The sequence below is a fragment of the Andrena cerasifolii genome, chromosome 11, assembly GCF_050908995.1.
Source record: "Andrena cerasifolii isolate SP2316 chromosome 11, iyAndCera1_principal, whole genome shotgun sequence".
NCBI classification, from domain to species: domain Eukaryota; kingdom Metazoa; phylum Arthropoda; class Insecta; order Hymenoptera; family Andrenidae; genus Andrena; species Andrena cerasifolii.
Window position 1 is genome coordinate 6230116 of NC_135128.1, and position 17801 is coordinate 6247916.

Consider the following 17801-nt stretch of genomic DNA (forward strand, 5'->3'; position numbering starts at 1 on the left):
ACGAACGTCCAGGAGCGACTGGTCATCTCCGCGTCTCCTCGGCTTTTACATAGCGCACTGCGAAACTCAGTACATTGTTTAGGAATAGAGATTTTGAATCCGCGACTTTTTTCCCGCCGGACTTTTAGCCGCACCCTACCCTTAGTCACTCGGTTACTAAAGTTTCGCTTGATTCCATTACCACCGCGACGAGCTCACTGTGCGCACGTATTCCTGGCCAGCGACGGTGTACTTTATTTCCATTTCGTTTCTCTCCGAAGCGCCCAGTTATCGCAGGGCCGAGGCGTCGGAATTACAGTAGCACTTGTCGATAAAAGGGCCAGTTGTTGGCAGTTCCGGATACGGGCGAATGGTCTCCGCAAGTTTCCAAGGGAGTTAGATAAACAGGAGCGCAGCGGCATGTTTGTTTTTCTCCAGTCACGTGGACCCATCGAGCTTTGGGACGAATGGGAAACCTGCCCGCGCCACTCGGGGGAGCAGAAACTCCTTTCACCTTGGAGAAAAGTGGAGGCTAACTGAACGAATCGCCCGGGGCGAGGCGCATTATCATCGCGCAACAGTCGTGCAGGAGGAAATGCTTTATTCGCGGACGGCGCCACGTACCGAGAGCTCGGACCTCGCCTTTCTCGCCTCTATTAGAGGGAAAAGCCACTCAATTCGGTGAAAAATTTCGCCGGCCGTGGAGAGACGTGGGTCGCATTATTCCGGCCGCGTTTCTGGCCAACCTTTTTTCACTTGGACGAGTATTTATCGTGATATCCAGGGACAAGGGGTCCGGGAGAGACTGCCAGGGAAAACCTATGCTCCTGCTCAGCCCGCAGAACAAGAATCGTTGAAGAATGCCTCGCGAGCAATTTGCGAGAGGCCGCTGTTCCCTCCACCCCCGTAGCGGGTTCCTTTTACCTCTGTCGCCGGCCGGGAAAGTGATTTAGTGGCTGCAAGCGCAGCGTGTTTTCTAATGAAAGAATCGGAGGGGTGGCGAGGAAACGATACCCAGGAAGAGAAATGTGGCGGGGCAGGGAAACAGGGGCCGTGAGCGCACCTTAATTCGGTCTCAGAGAACGATAACTCGAAAACGCACGGGGAATAACTTCCCCGCCGTATCCAGCGTGCCCGGTAATGTACGATCCAATTTTTTTTTTTGCCTCCCCTCCTGCGCCGTATGAATAATTTGAAAATATTTTAAGCGCGGGCCACTAGGATACACGCCCGAGCGAAATTAAATTTGATAAAACGACAGCGGGCGGAAGCAGCGGTCGAAAACCGTGGAACGGAGTTGATTCACGCGTCGGGGAACAATTTTTTTCTGCTCCTCCTTTGCAACGCAGCCCCGATGCTGGCCGCTAAAATGAGTCTGTCTTTCTTTGCCTCTTTTTAGGCGGGGAGTTACCAGCGGCGGTGCAATATTTCAAGGTACGTCATGAATTTTTCGCGTCAGCGGTTCAAATTCACGGGGTTCGTTTAAAAATCTCCCCTCTTTTTTTACTTGGCCGTTCCACGGGCGCTGCGCCCTTTTGTGTCGCGCCCGTTTGCACATCGTGGGCCGTGGCTCGGTGGCAAAAGAAAAAGAAAACAACGCGTCGCAGAACGTGGCAGCGATGAAAACGCGTGCGCGCCGCGAACGAAGATTCACGGCGCAGTAACGAACGAGAAGATTTAAGGCTTCTTCGCTGGGCATTGTTCGTTAAAATATACTTTCGTCGTCTGTTGGCGACGGTTCAGCGATGTTTGTTTATCCCGAGGTTTTTCCAGGGGGAGGGCGGAGGGCCGAGAATAAATGCGGCAAAAATCGCCGGCGTTCTTCGCGGCGCGGCTGTTTGCACCTCGGCCAAAGATAATTTCATTTCTGCCGGCCAAGACACCGGGAACAAGCCGGCAGTTAGTTAACCGCCCTTCGTAATGCCTAATTAGGATTCACGTCAGGCTCTCCGCAATACTTCCCCGCGAACGAGTGTTTCTGATTCGAGCAGGCTGATTTATCGCGATCGTAATTCCCAGAAGAAACACCGCCCGCGGGAAGAATTTATGCGCCCGGTGGAAGACGTTCTTTTTTAACGAAAGGACCTCCATTCTAGATACGCGAAACGTTTTGGTTTCAATATCGAGCCCGGTTATTGACAGAAAAATCTGCTAATTTATTGCACATTCTGCTCCCAGCTTCGACTGAGGAATATTCGCGGCGATCTTTGTTTCTTTTTCGCGAAGTAGGGCAAAGCTTCTCGCGCGAAATGACACTCCAATATCGACTTCGCCTGATTAAGTTGTTCAACGAGCTTTCGCAATGGGACTTGGAGCCTCGGCGTACAATTTCCGTGGAAATTATCGCTTCGATTTCGACGTTGAAATTTCTGGCAACGGGGGATAGAATTTAAAGGATATTCCGAAGTAGCACTCCGCAGCGACTATACGCATTTGATCATCTCTGACTTCCTAATCGCGTAATCTGTAAGCCTGTCGCTCTGCTGTCAGTGGTTTAAGTCCAGGTTTCGTAGGTAGAAGCGACGTTAACCAGCTCGGCGACAAAGCTCCGTAAAACTTCGTCCCCCTTTGAGCCTGCCCGTTCCCGTAGACGATCATTCGCAAAACGGAACCGTCGGAAACGCCAATTGATCGCAATAAAGCGGTGCACGTGTACGCGGAATTTAATTAACGTTGCGGAGAGTTCGCCGAGACTGTTAAAAATTTCACGAAGCTTGCGCGCCGGCGTCTTGCTTAAAAAACTTTTACAAGGACTGTAATTGCTCTGCATGACGGATGGTCAATTAATTTCGCAGCGGCTACGCGGAGCTTGTTCGCGAACGCCAGCGATTAATCGGGGGACTTTAATTAATCGCGGCAAATGGACCATCGGTCCCGGCAGCTCTTTGAGGTTTGTCGTGCTGTCTGCAACTGCGAAATTATTTTCCCTGTGTTTATTTTTAATTGCGGGCCCGTAAATATTTCGCCGAGCACGACGAAGGAAGTTAAAGTGGGGCGCGATGGGGCTAGATAAATCGATCGCGCGAGGCGAGCGAGGATTTTAATTTCTGCGGTCCCGAGTCGTTATTAAGAGTCCTCGGGAACCGGGGAAGGCTACCGAGACGTGCGGTCTGCCCTTTATTTTATTTACTTTCGACTGGCGGGCCACATTATCCCCGGAGTTTTTCAATTAATTCGACGGCATTATGTAGGAGCTCTTTATTCCGAGGAGAAGTGGGTCGTAGGTTGCTGCGCGACAATACAGGACTGCCAGAATCAGAACTATGCCGGGTCAACAAAGAGATAATCATCGTGCTTCGCATTGTTAATCTTAATTAACGTGCCGGCGCGGATCAGGAACACAATATCGTAAGAAGTTCCCGCGTTTTGTTCGGACGAAATTACGGGACAGGACTGAATTTAATTGGACGAGAAGCTGCATTCGCCACCCTCCACCGAGCCACCCGTTCGCCGCGGCGCGGGGATCTTAAATGAAACGAAATCTCTTTATTTCCCACCGAGGGACAATAACCGATGGAAAGCCCACGGTTTCCACGCTCCTCCATTCACCGACGGTTGACCCCTTTTTATTTCCACCGGCCGCCTTTCTTCGCCCCGGGACGAATAAACCTCTCGATTAAGGATACACTCTATCTGGATGCTCGATCGAGATCCGTTCCCGCGGTGTTCATCGAAACTAGGGACGAAGGAAAGGCTCTCGCAGAAACTCGAATGCTTGTGAGTTGCTTCAGGATAAAACTAGGTAATACCGCGCATCTGACAAAACGCCCCGTTGTTTTACGCACACAAATAAGAATACATTGACGATATCGTCGGATTCGAACTTGCCCCAGTCGCCCAGAACTGCCGCAGTAATAATGCGAGAAAATGTTTGGGTAGACCAACCAGTAGTTGGCTGCATACCAGTGAACGACCATTAGGCAAAGAAATGGTAATTATAAATTTAAATATTATTGTATGTTTATACACGGAGTGTAGTTGCACTTTTAATATCCTATCTTTTTAGTTACGCGTATTAAGCAAAACTTTAATAAGTACAATTCTTATTAAAAGTGTGCGGTCATTTACTGGGCTTCTACACGGTTTGCATTTTATAATTGTTTTTTTTTTTTAAATTACGATAAGAATAAGTAATTATTTTAATAGAAATCTCAAGAAAAATAAATTTAAATGCAATTTCAACAGTTGTTTTTTGTTATACATAAATATATTCAAGTATTATTCTCTAAGGTCCATAGATTCAACAATTCGGTCATTCACTGGTTGGTTTACTCTACGGCTTTTACAAAAATATACCAGAATTTATATTTTCTGCTTTCGGGCAATTCGCGGCGAGTACGAGAGAAATTCAATTTTCTAAGCCGCACATATGTTTCGAAAGTAGACAAAGCAACCTCTTTAAATCGTTATTTCCCAAACCTTTTTTCACTACGTTCTCGCTAAATTTAAGCCGGCGCGTTTTGTAATTCAGAATTTACAATATGCCCCCGCAAAGAGTAATGTTGTTCAGGAAAGTCTAAAAAGAAAAGAAAATTGATGCTTGAAAAAAAAGGAAAATTTTTTAAAATTTGGATATTATACCGAAAGGGACCGGTGGCCGATCGAGATGAGGTTTGGAGGGAGGGGTGGGGAGGGGGTGTGGACCCTATCTAAAATTGTAGCTTCGGGTATTTATTAGTTTCCGAAATATTAATAAAAAATTATTGTTAATTATTTTATTTTCAATTTTTTTTTACGTTGGTGCAGGCTCCCCTACCCAGAAACCCTCGCGTCCTGCCATTTTTTATTTTTTAAATTTTGTAACCACAGTCTGATTTTTAGCATCGCCAAACTCAAATCGGTTCGCTACCATATTTTACGCGCCCGCTCGCCCCCGCGCTAATCTAGCCCCAACCAATACTAATACCCGGGACAAGATGGAAAGTTGAATGCATTGTGTCGGTATAAGTCAACAGAAATATTGTTAAGAGGGGGGATCGTGGTAAAGTGATTAAAAAAATCGGTAAGGCGTACCCTTTTATGCGCAATTACCCCTGTATCGTTTGAACGCATTAATTGCCGAAGCTAGAATTATATATTTGGGGTCTATCCACACCCCTCGTAATACCCACCAAGTTTCATCTCGATCGGCCACCGGTTCCTTTCGGAAGTACAGCCGAAAATTTTATTCAATATTGTTCTATTTCTGTTAATAATATCTTTTATAATATATATTCTATAACATTTTGTTAAAAATAATAAAAAGTAATTACATATTTATGTCGGGGCGTTTTGTCACATATTATGTGGGGCGTTTCACCTGACGACTGTTTTACAAAACACCCCACGTAAGGTTCAGGAAAATGTTTATTTGCGTTTGTTTCTTGTTATGTTTTCTCCCCAATTCCGGCATAGTTGCGAAGAGTAACGAACACTTAATGCGTTTGCGCAAAAAGTTTAAAGAATTATTAAAAAATATTGATATTATAGTACTTTCTTTAAAAGTGGGATGTATCGTACAGTTTCACCCTAGTCGGTTCACTTCTCTCCACCCTCCAGCGATCTTCCACACAAATTCCGAGCTATTGTTTCGGTATGACCACCGTCTGCGGTGGGTGGGTATTAATAAAATTTATAATTAAGGGATCCATATCGCGGCTACGTTTCCGACGTTAGCATCGCAACATTCTAATCTCCTCTCCGCTGGAGGCTCTTCAACCAGCCGCCGAAAAATCCAACGTTTCTATGTTCGAACGAGTCGGAAGGCGATGCGCAACCGAAGGGAGGCTCCTCTTTTCGCGCTCCTTTGAAACGCTCGCCCGTTCGCCATCCCCCCGAGAAAGTTGCATAGCTGCGTGGTTTTCATTATTGCTAATGCAACAACCCCGCCACCGTCGAGGCCATTGTAGCTAGATTTGCATAATGCATAAGCGAGGCACACGGGAGGTTCGTTCCACGCGCGATCGTTCTATGAAACGTTTCAGATGGGAAGCCTGTTCCTCTGCCTGCCGCTTATTACGCCGCCCCAATTAAGTAATCTTTTGCATCTAGCCAGCGCTCGAGCGTCTAAAATCGGCCGCACGCTGGCCAGGCGGTTCTCGGCGGGCTGCAAAAATTCACCCTTCCACGTGGCAGCACGCGAATTCAACTATTCAGCATTCCCGCCCCGACGCGGGCGCACGCGCTATTTATTTTAATTTACATCCCCCACGTTCCTCGCCTCGTTCTTCTGTTCGGACGTTGCCGGCGCATTAATATACATTTGTAGAGTCACGCGATAAATTACCAGGGAGCGTGCACGGTGCATCCTACGAACGCTGTCTCCGCCCACGCAGAAGGGATGTTCCTAACGCGACGTAACAACGCGTCGTTTGGAAGCTTTCGAAAATTGGCCGCCTTTGTCGCCGACGAGCGGGCGCACGCGACGCTGCAGCGTCATCCGAGCTCTGGCTAACAAGCTGCGTACGGCGGATGAAACGTTTGACAACGATTAATCGAATAGACGGGTAGGGGGGGGTAAACGTTACGGCACGTGAATAGCAGAATCCTTGCTTGAATATGAATGCCACTTTGAGCGCGGGGCACAAAGGATAAAGCAACGTGGACGGTGGGGCTCAAGGAGAGAGGCCTAGAAATAATGGAAGGCAGCCCAATTCCTGGAAGAATCGCGTTAAGTGAGGCCGCGCTTTGTACGGGACGACAGTCTATTATCCCGTAGCATTTTTATGAAAACTCTCTCGCGGCAACTGAGGATGTGGCGCCAGTTTCAAAAGAATAATGGGATGAATAAAACAGGTTGCACCGGGGCGAGCCTCGTCTTCGTCTAGCGCGAATACTCCCTTTATCATGCTCGGGGAAAATAAGAGACGGTTGGCGGAACAAACTCCTGTAACCAGTTCACGTGAGAACAGATAGAGACGTCGCCGAGGCCGCGTCACCTTGACAGCATGATTATACCGCATTTCGCGTCACGGCTTCATTCGCCCTGTCATCTTTAACGCTATCAATTTTTCTCCCTCCCCCCTCGCGCATCCGCGGAATATCAATTTGCAATTTTAACGGGCGAGGAACGCGGTCGAGATCCCTGGGCCCCCTTTTTCCGCGGCGGGGCGTCGAATACCGACGCGTCCTCCCCGAAAGTGGACGCGTCTGATCGGAAACAGAACCCTCTGGACAATGTTAATGGGACAAGCCTGAAGACAGAGAACTCGAGAAGACAGAGACGCGCGGGCGATACGCTCCGGATTTCGTGCTACGCGGTTAATCAGTTAATCCATTGTCCCAATTGACCAATTAACCCTCGTACTAATTGGAGTCGCGCCGTGGTTTGCAGGGGAATAATGGGATGAATGAAACGCGTCACGGTGAAACGGGACCGGGTCTGCCTGAATATTCTCCCCGCGATTCGCTTGCACGAAGTGCGAAAGAACAGCGAAACGTATCTCGGGTAGGGGAACAAAAGGAAGCACGCGATGAATCTAGATGGGCTTTCATCCCGTTTCGATCTTTCCTCTGTCATACTCCGAGCCTCCCTTTTTTGCCGCGCATTCGAATAATTTCGCATGCTTCGGGCGCATCGGCGAGCTCGAATGCCAGGTGGAAAAAAAAGAGGAGGGAAAAAAAATTGCTTTTCACCAGCGTTTTTTGCGAACGGCGAGATTGAGAAAAATCGTGCTCGGTATCGGCGGGGAAGCTTCGCTAACGATCGCAACGCGATCATTAGCTGTATCGCGTTGTAACGCGAACTTAGCCCGGGGCAATTCGTTATGGACCCGCCATGTCGCTTGTCCGCGATCGAATCCCCAGAACGGCTGAATTGTAATAGCGGATAATCGTTGAATTTACGAACGCCACGGCCATTTGCATTCTGCCATCCCCGCTAATGGGATTTACGCCAACGGTTTTGTATACTTTGCCGGTGTGATTGGCGTCCGCGACTTACGCGGTGCGCGACGGGAAATGTACTTGTCGCGCTTCGTTAGGGGAAATTTGCCGGAGTGCCTGACAAGCCAGTTCTACATTTATGCCTGGAACCGTGGAACTCTGAAAATCCCCCATTGTCCCAGCGTCCTCTTTATTTCGAAATTCACCGATGAACAATCGTCGATGTTGCGCGCCGAGGCGAATCGCGAGCAGAGTGCGCAAAGTTAATTAGCGTCTTTAAGACTAAATCCAGCTTAAATCAGCTTGGCCTCGCCGGGATTGCGGCACTCCACCGACGAGTAGACGGGTGGTAAGCTCTCGTGGCGGTTTACTGCTTCGGCATTCTTTCAGCGCTTTACTCGGCTGTGCTCTCCTCCGTCTTCGTTTTTTTCCTCCGCTTTTCGACGGCGTTGCTCGCGCAAGAGCGCCGTGGACGGCGGGGGTGCGCGAGTGAAAGGGTGCATCGTCGGCTAACGAGGTACAAAGTGCAGCTAGGCACGTAATAAATGTCGTGCAAGAAGGAAGAGTAACATTTCACACGCGTCCCCCAGCTACGCTACAGAGAACTGGATGCTCAGGCACTGTGTCGCGAGAGGTTCGACTGCATTTATTTAGCCTGTCTGCAGCCCTCTTTTCATCTTCCATCGGCACACAGCCGTCTCTTCCGAGGGTGTTGCACTCCCCGTTGCGCGCAGCCGTATCGATTCGCCATTTGATTAGAATTCTTTCTGCGAATTGAACGATTGTTTGAAGTGCGAACGGAGAGGATCCTCTCTATGACGCGCGGCAAAGCGTTTCCGAGGTAATTGAAAAGAATGACGGGGTGTGTCGCAGTAATGTCAAGCTCGACGGTTTCGGAATGCAAAAAGACACGGGACGGGCAGCGACGGAGCTAATTAAATACGCCGGTTAAGTGATCGCGCCAACGACGAGGTAGACACAAAGCGACGGGAAGTCAAATTAAACAGTGGAGGCCAGAAACGTTTTCAGCTTCGCAGATGTGCTGGGCGAAAATTGCATTCGTCGGGCAGATGGAACGAGGGCCGGGAAACGGGAAATATTTCCCAACACCGGTCCCAAACGGCACTATTTTAAATTCCATCCTCCGAGGCGCCTCGAGAAGCAAAAGAATCGAAGGAAATTTCCTGGATTACCCTCTTCGCACCTCCCCCGCGATTCCTAAAGCAAAGGAGCCGGCTAAAGGAACAGCAATGTTTATCCAATCTTCCCAGCGACTGGAGTAATCAATTTTCCATCCGCGAAGGACGCGCCTTTTTGCAGAGGGTGGCGGCAGGAGGCGAAGAAATTCGAAAGTCAACCCCCCCCCCCCTCCCACGCGTCGGGGCTTCTGTTCGCGCGCAGAACTTTTGATCGGTACATCCGCGATTCAATTTCGCGCAGATTTATGACGGCGACAGCGTCCTTTTTTTTTCTCCCCGTCCCTCGCGTCGAACCTCCCGATCGGCTGGAATCTCGCGGATTGCCAAAGGGGTCGGAAAAGATCGATGGCGCGAGCGCGTCGAAAGAACAACCGTGCCTGGATGGAAACGGCGATCCGCGGCGGGCACCGTTAATTCGCGATGCGACGAAGAGGCTTGCTATTATCGGTGGATAGTTTGCAATTATTAAACGGCTCGCTTCGCGGAAGCCTTTTAACAATTCAAATGAGGTGGCCTCGGCTGGAAGGCCGGCAGAATTTTCCCGGGCAGCGCCGGCGTGTCTTTGAGAATGAAAATCGGAAGGGTGCTCGGAATAATTTCTCCCGGCGCTCATTTGATCGTCGTGAGAGGGCTCGCGTTACGAAAACACGCCGTTACTAAATATAACCCTCATTAGGGAGTAATTATTTTCGCGTAATCGCCGGCTTCGTTATAGCGACGGCTCGCTGAAGGGACGAGGCTCCCTTCGGCGGTGCGGCATTAAAGGCGAATGAATTTTTCAGCCCGGTCACTGGTGCAGATTGAAATCCAGCTTTAACGGCGGGCTGGACGAAGTTGAAGGAAGTCGTCGATGCCCGGGGTTCATCGACAGGCAGAGCAGGGTATCTTCCCCCGATGAAAAATGGATTTCCATTTGTACGAGTGCGTCACGTGACCACTGTGTAACACCGAGCACAAGGGATCTATTTTTCTCCCCTGACTTTGGCGTCCACCGTGTCGCGAATCGATCTAATTCCTCTTCGTCGCGAACCGACGCTCTCTCCTGCTTTTCCGCGACGTGTTCTCGCGTTTATCGCGCGTTACACGCTTGGAGGTGTCTGCTCATTAAGAATAGACGTTACGTCCTGCGAGGCCGCGCCTCGAGTGATCGTTAAGTTGGACGATAATTGTCACGAGGATCGTTTTGTCTGTGTTAACACGGTCGAAAGTTTAATCGCGCGATTCATTAATCCCTGGCGGGATCACGGCCAGGTATTACGCGGCTCTACGTATTCCAAATATTGTACATTTCTGCGAGAGCCTCCGCTCTCCCGTCTCTCGAGGGCGCCGTTACTTCGCCGAGCATTTCTCGTTCAGCACGTAGCAGCTCGCCACGCTCTCCACCCCCGATTGCAGCTTACAAGCTTGATAAAAATTACCCGAGGAATTTGGCGAGCATAGGCGCTCGCAGCGAAGGGGGGACGCGCCAGCGGTTTCGCCGTGAGAACAACCGAGCGAGGATGCGCTGAGAGATACAAAGAGCACCCGAACATCGGAACAAATGTGGTAGCTGTAATGAGACCAGTCCAGGCTCGAAAGCAGCATGAAAAAATATTGCGGCAGGGCGAACGGCAATGGAGTATCGAATTCGAGGGATAATTCAAGCGGGCTAAACTATTGGAAGTAATTTGGCGGGCGAGAATGGAAACGGGAGCATCTGCAGGTCCGCGATGAAAGTAACGAGCTAGGAAATGCCAAGAGATACAAAGGAAACCCGAGATAGGAACTAACGTGGCAGCTGTAATGAAAGTGTAAAGAATGACGGCCCGAATTGAACGTGAACAATTATCAGGGACGTAGACGTAGTGGGGTAACTCGGGGTAATATGACACTTTTCAATCATTTTTTAAACAATGCGCAGATGCCGTTACGCTTGCACTATTTCAGCTGAATTTAGTGTAATTGCTAAGAGGACAGTAGATTTTAGATTTAACCTTCTTTTATTTTCAGTAAATCCTGGTAAGTTATAAAAGTATCGTCTTGATCTAATTTCACACTAACTAGAATGCAGGTTATACATTTCTGCGAACAGTTCTATAAAAAAATCAATAGATTACGAGAAAGTATGCTGACAAACGAATTTTAAAACCTCTCACACATCCGTTAAAACTATGTACTTTGTGGAGAGATTTTCAATCCTGCTTTTTATGGCCGTGTGGAGTAATATGCCACTTCTGACAAACTCATATCTTTATAACTCTTTCTAGTTAACCCTTCGTGGTCACACCTTCTTATAATCACAAGTTGGTCACACGAGGTGACCCCAGCGTCATTTTTTGAGTTAACATTTTCGTATTTTTGAATCTTTTAACTTTGCAGTGACAATTGTACGTTCGTGATACTTATACAATCATGGTTTAATAGTCTTTTTCTAGAAATGTAAATTTTGATATGATAAATTTTGTAGTTGAAAATGAGCGATTTTCCACGGTTGTGGGAAAAGAGCTATTTTTTAATTTTTTTTTATTATTTTCCTTGCAATAAATCCACTTTGGAACTCGTAAAGACACGACATTTTAACTCGAATATTATTCTTGGGGTATAATACACCCCGTGTGACCACGAAGGGTTAATGCCATCGAGTTGTTTTTTTTTTTTATATTAGAGCCATGCCTAAGAAGTATGTGCGAACTTCAAACTGTGCTCCTTGGTCAGACGAAAGTTTAAAGGAAGCCATTCGAATGGTAAGAAGGCTTGTATTAAAATATAGAACAAATTTTGAGAACGTAGATATTTCTTATGACGATTCCACTGATGCAGAAAATCACAATTACTGTGCAATATGTGAACTATATTATTACGATAAAAAAGGACCTAAATGTGACTGGGTAAAAACTACTTGTTGCAAAAGGTGGGTCCATGAAGACTGCGTAGAGATTGGAGACTATTTAGTTTCTAAGAAATAGCTATTTTTTCAAATATATTTTACGTTTCATTGAGTTCAAATGTTTCTTATTAGGATAAAGGTACGAGTAGCTGACCATGTATCAGTAGTTGACAACTTTTTAGAACTGTGGGTATTAGGAGCCGCGGCGCGCTGTTGAAAACAGATAGTTGCACTTCTAAAAACCTTATTTTTCACGTTTTTCTGAAAAGTTGTCAACTACTGATACATGGTCAACTACTGGCACCTTTGCCCTAGTTACTGATAGCTTGAAAAGTTTAAAATATTGTTGATTCTCAAAAATTTCAATGATTACTTTGAACTTCATAGCCTGTAGCATATTACCTCAAACCTTGTGGCATATTTACCCACCACTTGGGTAATATGCCACTTTCGAGGATTTTTGTATTTCTACATTTTTCATTCAACTATAAAAGTTACATATCTCTACTTATTAGTCAATACACAGAATTAGTCACACTTTCATACGGTTTTATATTTTTCCCTGTGTCTATTTAAACTCGCGAGGTATCGCGCTTCACAGTTAACTGTGTCATATTACCCCGAGTTACCCTATTCTAAAGTCCAATTCGACGCTCTAATTCGGGCTCTAACGTATCGCGCATTGATTTGCCGAGAAGCATGACGCGAAGGTTACACTGTGCGCGTGACTTTTGACAGATCGGTGCGATTATCAGTCCAGAATTTATTCTTATTGGAGGATGAATGGCTCCGATATGTACTGCTCCGCGACCCGGAACGGATAACGAATGTACGTCATTGTTTAAATTCGAATTGTAGATTCGCGTCGGGGGCGAATGACGTTTGTCTTTTCGTGCTCGTGAATTTATACGGTTGCGCGCGTTATCTGTCGCGGTTTCTAGCGTGGATGCATTAGCCTTCGATACAAAATCCGCTGAAAACGAGCGACGAGGAATGGTGACAGTTATCTTTTCGCCTAGGTAACTCGAGCGTATAAAAAACAAAATCTAGTCAGAGGTTATAGGATCGTCGTAACAGCAGGTTCGAATTCGAGTCTAGCGCAGGGGAACGAATGCGCGATAGCGGGCAGTAATTAGAAAAATGGGACGCGTCGGGCTTTAACCGTGCTACTTAAGTCGCGAATAGTTGGGCTCGAAAGCCAACTTTTCAAGCACTGTTTTCGTCAAGCTCTTCGTTAACGTCCCCGTCTTTCAAATTAGACGCTCACTCGAGACTCGTTTATTTCTGCTCCCCTCCCTCCACTCGTGCCTGGCCGACGACCCAAAATCCTCTCGCACCTTTCGCTCAGCTTTCCCGCCTATTAACGGACAAACCTTCTTCCACCTCGGAAACCGCGGCCGGACGATCTCCAGCGAACGGACCGTAAGGCGATTTTCGCGTCTGGCCCCCGGGCAAACTTTCCGCGAGAACCGCCGGCGGCCAATCCGTTGGAAATTACGGTTTCGCGCGAAGGGATTTGAATGCTCGCCAGTGAAAAGAAGTAATTAGAGCTATTTCGTTTCAGCGGGCTGGACGGGAAAGAAGCTAGTAGAACCGCCGGGGGAAGATTAATTCGCTGCTCATTTTAACCGAGGCAAATAAGAACAGCGGCGCGCTCTGTTTTTGCGTATAAATCAAACGCCCACTGTCTCCGTTTTTTTTCCCCCGTGAAAAAAGTACGCTAGAGCGCTCGAGGCGGAGGAACGTCAAGTGGCTGTCTCGTTGCTCGCGTCCAATCGACACTCTGATTGAGCGACGAAAAAACGGGGCGACGTTTCCAACGAATACCAATTGATACGCGTCACCGGTGACTGGACGATGATTCTGCAGGCTGCATGGACCACGCTAGAAACACGTTGATTAACAAAGCCGACTGGAAGGCTAGTGAGCCGTGCCAGCTTCGTGGCATACGCGTCGAGCTATTCGCGAAGTTAAAGTAAATTATCTTTCTATCGGATTAAAGCAACGGAAATTTCGCTTGATGTCTCCAACGGTTCGCGGGACACTCTGCTGACAGCGATAATAGAATTCGCTCGGACAACGGTTCGCAGTCGTATTTGCAGGTTCCCGATAATGTTTTACTTCGTCTTAAAAGGCGACTGGCTTTGCGACGTTTCTTCCGCGCTGTCTGTAATCCCTGTTTTCGAAGTGCTTTTAATTGCCGCTGGCTGCGTTGCAAGAGAACGAACGGACTCGCTGGATGTCTCGACGAACTTCAAAGCACCGTGGAAATAAAACTTTTCACGGGAAGGAAGCGGGATAGTAAGTTCGTGGCAAAGACTAGTTGATCATAAGCCACGGCGATGAAGATTGATTGGACCAGATTCATTTATTCCCCCGGCTTCTGTTAAATAACTTGTCGAAAGATACCGCGGCGAAATTCCAGGGGCTTCTTTCTCCGGAAAGAACCAGTTACCGATAAGAATCCAACGCGACGATTAAGCCGGCAGCGTGACTTACAGAAAATCCTTTGAATTTCCCTGCTATCGATCCCGGGGGCGGCTGAGATTCTCAAAGCAAACAGTATCGCGGAATATGAAAAATTCATCGCTGCGCTCTAATAAAGGTTCGTTAAAATTTCATTTTAGTTAGGCAAATGTTTTGCCAGGGGGAATCCCCTTTCATGGAATTTTTAATTCACAATTATTCGGACAAACACACGCCGGCGAGGCGAGAAATGATGAATGTTAGAATTTCGAGAGCCGCGATAAGAGAGAGAGAGAGATGTGTGTCTTCTTACCTTAAAAGGTTTGACCGCCTTGCGGCGGTCTCTTCCGGTGGGGGGCCCTCTCTATGGGGCCCCAAGTGGTCGCACTTTTCGTTCACCAATACCCGGCGCTGTGACAGCTAAAAATCAAATCACCACTGTTAAACGACTCGTCGATTGTCCGCGGAACGACGACGATCACGTAACTGCACCTCGCCGCGCTAACAAATTGGGAAATCGTGGCCATTCCGCGTTTTTCCAAGCGGAAGCACCCCCTTCCCTCGTGCCCATACCCTGGCCCCCGTTCCGAAATCTAATCCCAGAGAATGTTGAAGCAGCGCAGCAGGAACTGCAGACTTCGTTATGATTTTTCGAATCTCGCGGAATCCCGGAGTGGCTGCCAAGAAAAATAATAACCTCAGGTCCGAGAAGCTTACGTAAGCGGGCAAGTGGATAGGGACGGCGCGTGGTCAGACGGAGCAGTGGATTCGAATAGACGAGGCCAGTGCTTGGTCAGACACGATCAGGTATCAGGGAACGAGGTTCCTCGAACAGTTTACCACGGAATTTATCTGCCCCGAAGAGACACCGAGAGGCACAGTCGCGGGTATTAATTGTACAAGACGTCCGCGTGGGCGAGAAGGAAGGGAACGCAGGATTCGAAAATTTGCACTCGGGTGCCGCGGGAATCACTTTGCCAATGGATTACCAGTAATCCTCGAATCATCAATTTCTTTTAGGGATAGAGCGGGAAGAACGATCGCCACGTGGGGAAAATCACATCCCCCTTTCCCTGCTATCCGGTTCGCGCTTTAATCGCCTCTCCCGGCCCCGGCCGTCCCCTTCCCTTGGCCAGCCGTTCGCCCCCCTCCTAGCGGCGCATATATTTTTAATCGGTTTTTCCCTCCTTCCGTGGAATCGAGGCGCCGTGCTATCGGCACGATTTCCCAATTTAAATCGCACACCGGATCGATTCCGTCTCGCGAGATCTTCGCCACGGACGTTCGGAAAAAGGCACCGCGAACGTTGGACGGGAGAGGGCGGGGGGGTGTTCGCAGGGACTGGAGGGATGAATGGGCGGCCGCATCGTGGAAGAAAAAGCGGTGAAATGGGGCCGGGTGTCGCGACGCTTGATGAGGATCTTTTCTCCGTCGGCGTGGCGGTCGTGGAGAGCGTGGAAAAACTGTAGCGAGAACGAAGCGAGTAATTGGACACCGGCTGGCCATATTAGAGCACGGAGAGATAGACGGAGATAGTGGGATCGAAGGATGGGACGCGAGAAACGCGGAGAAGGAGTGGATGCGGCTCGAACGGGGAGAAATAGATGGGAAACGGGAGACGGAGGTGATAGAGGGAGCTGGGAGAGAGTGTACGGAGAGAGAGAGAGGGAGAGAAAGGGAGGATGGGGGAAGAGAGTGGGAGTGTTGGAACGAGAAAGCGGAAAGGAAGAAAAGGCTGGCGCACCGAGGGAAGAAACGGTGAAGGAGCAGCGAAGAAACTGAAGAGAGACGAGACGAGAAAGAAACTTAGCACGGGCATTGTGCTTGAAAGGCGGTCGCGAATGAAGATGAATCGCAATTAAGGCGGCGAACGGAGGGTGAGAAGTTCCGTGTCGATCGTGGTGTTTGTTAACGGCGGAATGGAGCGGAAGAAACGATCCGGGGAGAGCCTGTCGATCGGCGAAAATAAGCTTGTCGACGGAGCCGAATGGAAAGGACTTACCGGCGACCAGAGAGATGAAGGATGAGAACGGGCTCTAAGAAGGGCGGGACGCGTGAGAGATCTCGGTTGCGATGGCTTTGGAAGAACCGCTCGAGTGTCTGGCGTCCGCTGTAAAAAGGCTAGGAGCGGTTCTTTCTCGTGATTCCGAAAGTCCCCGGAGGTCTTGACTTTATTTCAAAGTTTCTGACTTGAAACACGCCCGGCGGACGTCCACCAAAGGGACCTTAACGAAATGTAACGTGTACAGAGGGAAGAAAAGCAGAAGCGGATGTCCTCGCAGGAGCTCGGAGGGGGCGAGATCCACGGAAATAATAAACAGCGACGAACGCGAGACACTTTAAATCGTCCGCCCTCGAAACGCCGAAACTTCGAAGGCTCCCGGAGCCCCTCGGGGCTCCAAACAGACCTCGACTTTCGCGGACGTTCGAAATCCCAGAGACTCCCGGGCTTTTCCAGCGACGATCCTCCCGCGGGGTTCGTTAAAGAAATCAGGAGCGTAGCATGCAGAACCATCACCACCGGTGCACCGTCACCATCACCATCACTTCTCCCATGCCGGGGCAAATGCGAGGCGAGCTTCCACGCCAATGGCGGCGCGTGAACGAGCTTGCGCGAGCTGGCGAGCGTGTGCATCGCCGGCGCTGCTACCGTTTTAGTAACGGAGCGCACCGGTGCGCACCGGTGTGCATTATCTAACACTTAAAATTAGACGGCCGATGGCGATGGCGACGGCGAAAAGAGATCCTCACTCACGCTCGTCCGAGACCCGTCCCGTAGATTCGACGTTCCCTCTGGCCGCGCGGGGTTCTCGGCACAGCGGAACCGTGCCGCCGCCCTCGCGAACGATGTATCACTAGCACTGATAGATCATATCATCGCGTGACGATATTCTCTCGCGTGTTTCTCTCCCTCTCGTCCCTCCGACTTCTCCCATCACATTCCTTCCCTTCGGTGTTTCTTTAATCAACGTGGTCCAGGGAAGAGAGAGCCAGGCACTTCGCAGAAACTGGGACACTTGAGACGGAGGTGATGGTGCCGCGAGCGATAATTTTCCAACCGCACTGTGTGGTTCTGTATGTACGTGTTGTCTAGGGATTCTCTGTTTCGTCGCCACGAGCCTCTCGCCACAGTTGCTTATCGATACGAAGAGTGGTGTGGTGTTATCGTGTGGAGGTGTGATGTGGTGCCGATTACGAGGTTACGAGACGCACCGCGTTCGTCCGGGCCGGCTGGCCGCCCGTCTCAGAGTGAATGTCTTATTAGTTATTTCTGGCCAGCTACTTCGTCGCTCCTCTACCTCCTACTTCGTCTTTTCTTGATCCTCTGCCCGAGCTTCTGCACCCCACTCTCTCCTCCACCTGCACCCGCTGCTTCCTCGATGATTCTATCGGGCCGTCGTCGACGACCAACCTCGCCAATGACGAGG

At 49.1% G+C, this 17801-nt stretch overlaps 1 protein-coding gene across 9 annotated transcripts in view; it reads right to left on the bottom strand.

Moving 5' to 3' along the window:
- Tn (tripartite motif containing protein thin) overlaps window positions 1-17744 on the bottom strand; it is a 46858-nt gene extending 29114 nt beyond the window's left edge. For 3 of the 9 annotated variants that reach the window (XR_013086737.1, XM_076823123.1, XM_076823130.1), the window contains exons 1-2: window positions 17587-17744; window positions 14687-14793 (exon numbers count right to left, since the gene is read on the bottom strand). The gene's annotated coding sequence lies outside the window, so the exon portion shown is untranslated. The other 6 variants (XM_076823129.1, XM_076823131.1, XM_076823127.1 and 3 more) reach the window with 6 other exon arrangements.
- Window positions 17745-17801: the final 57 nt, after the last annotated feature.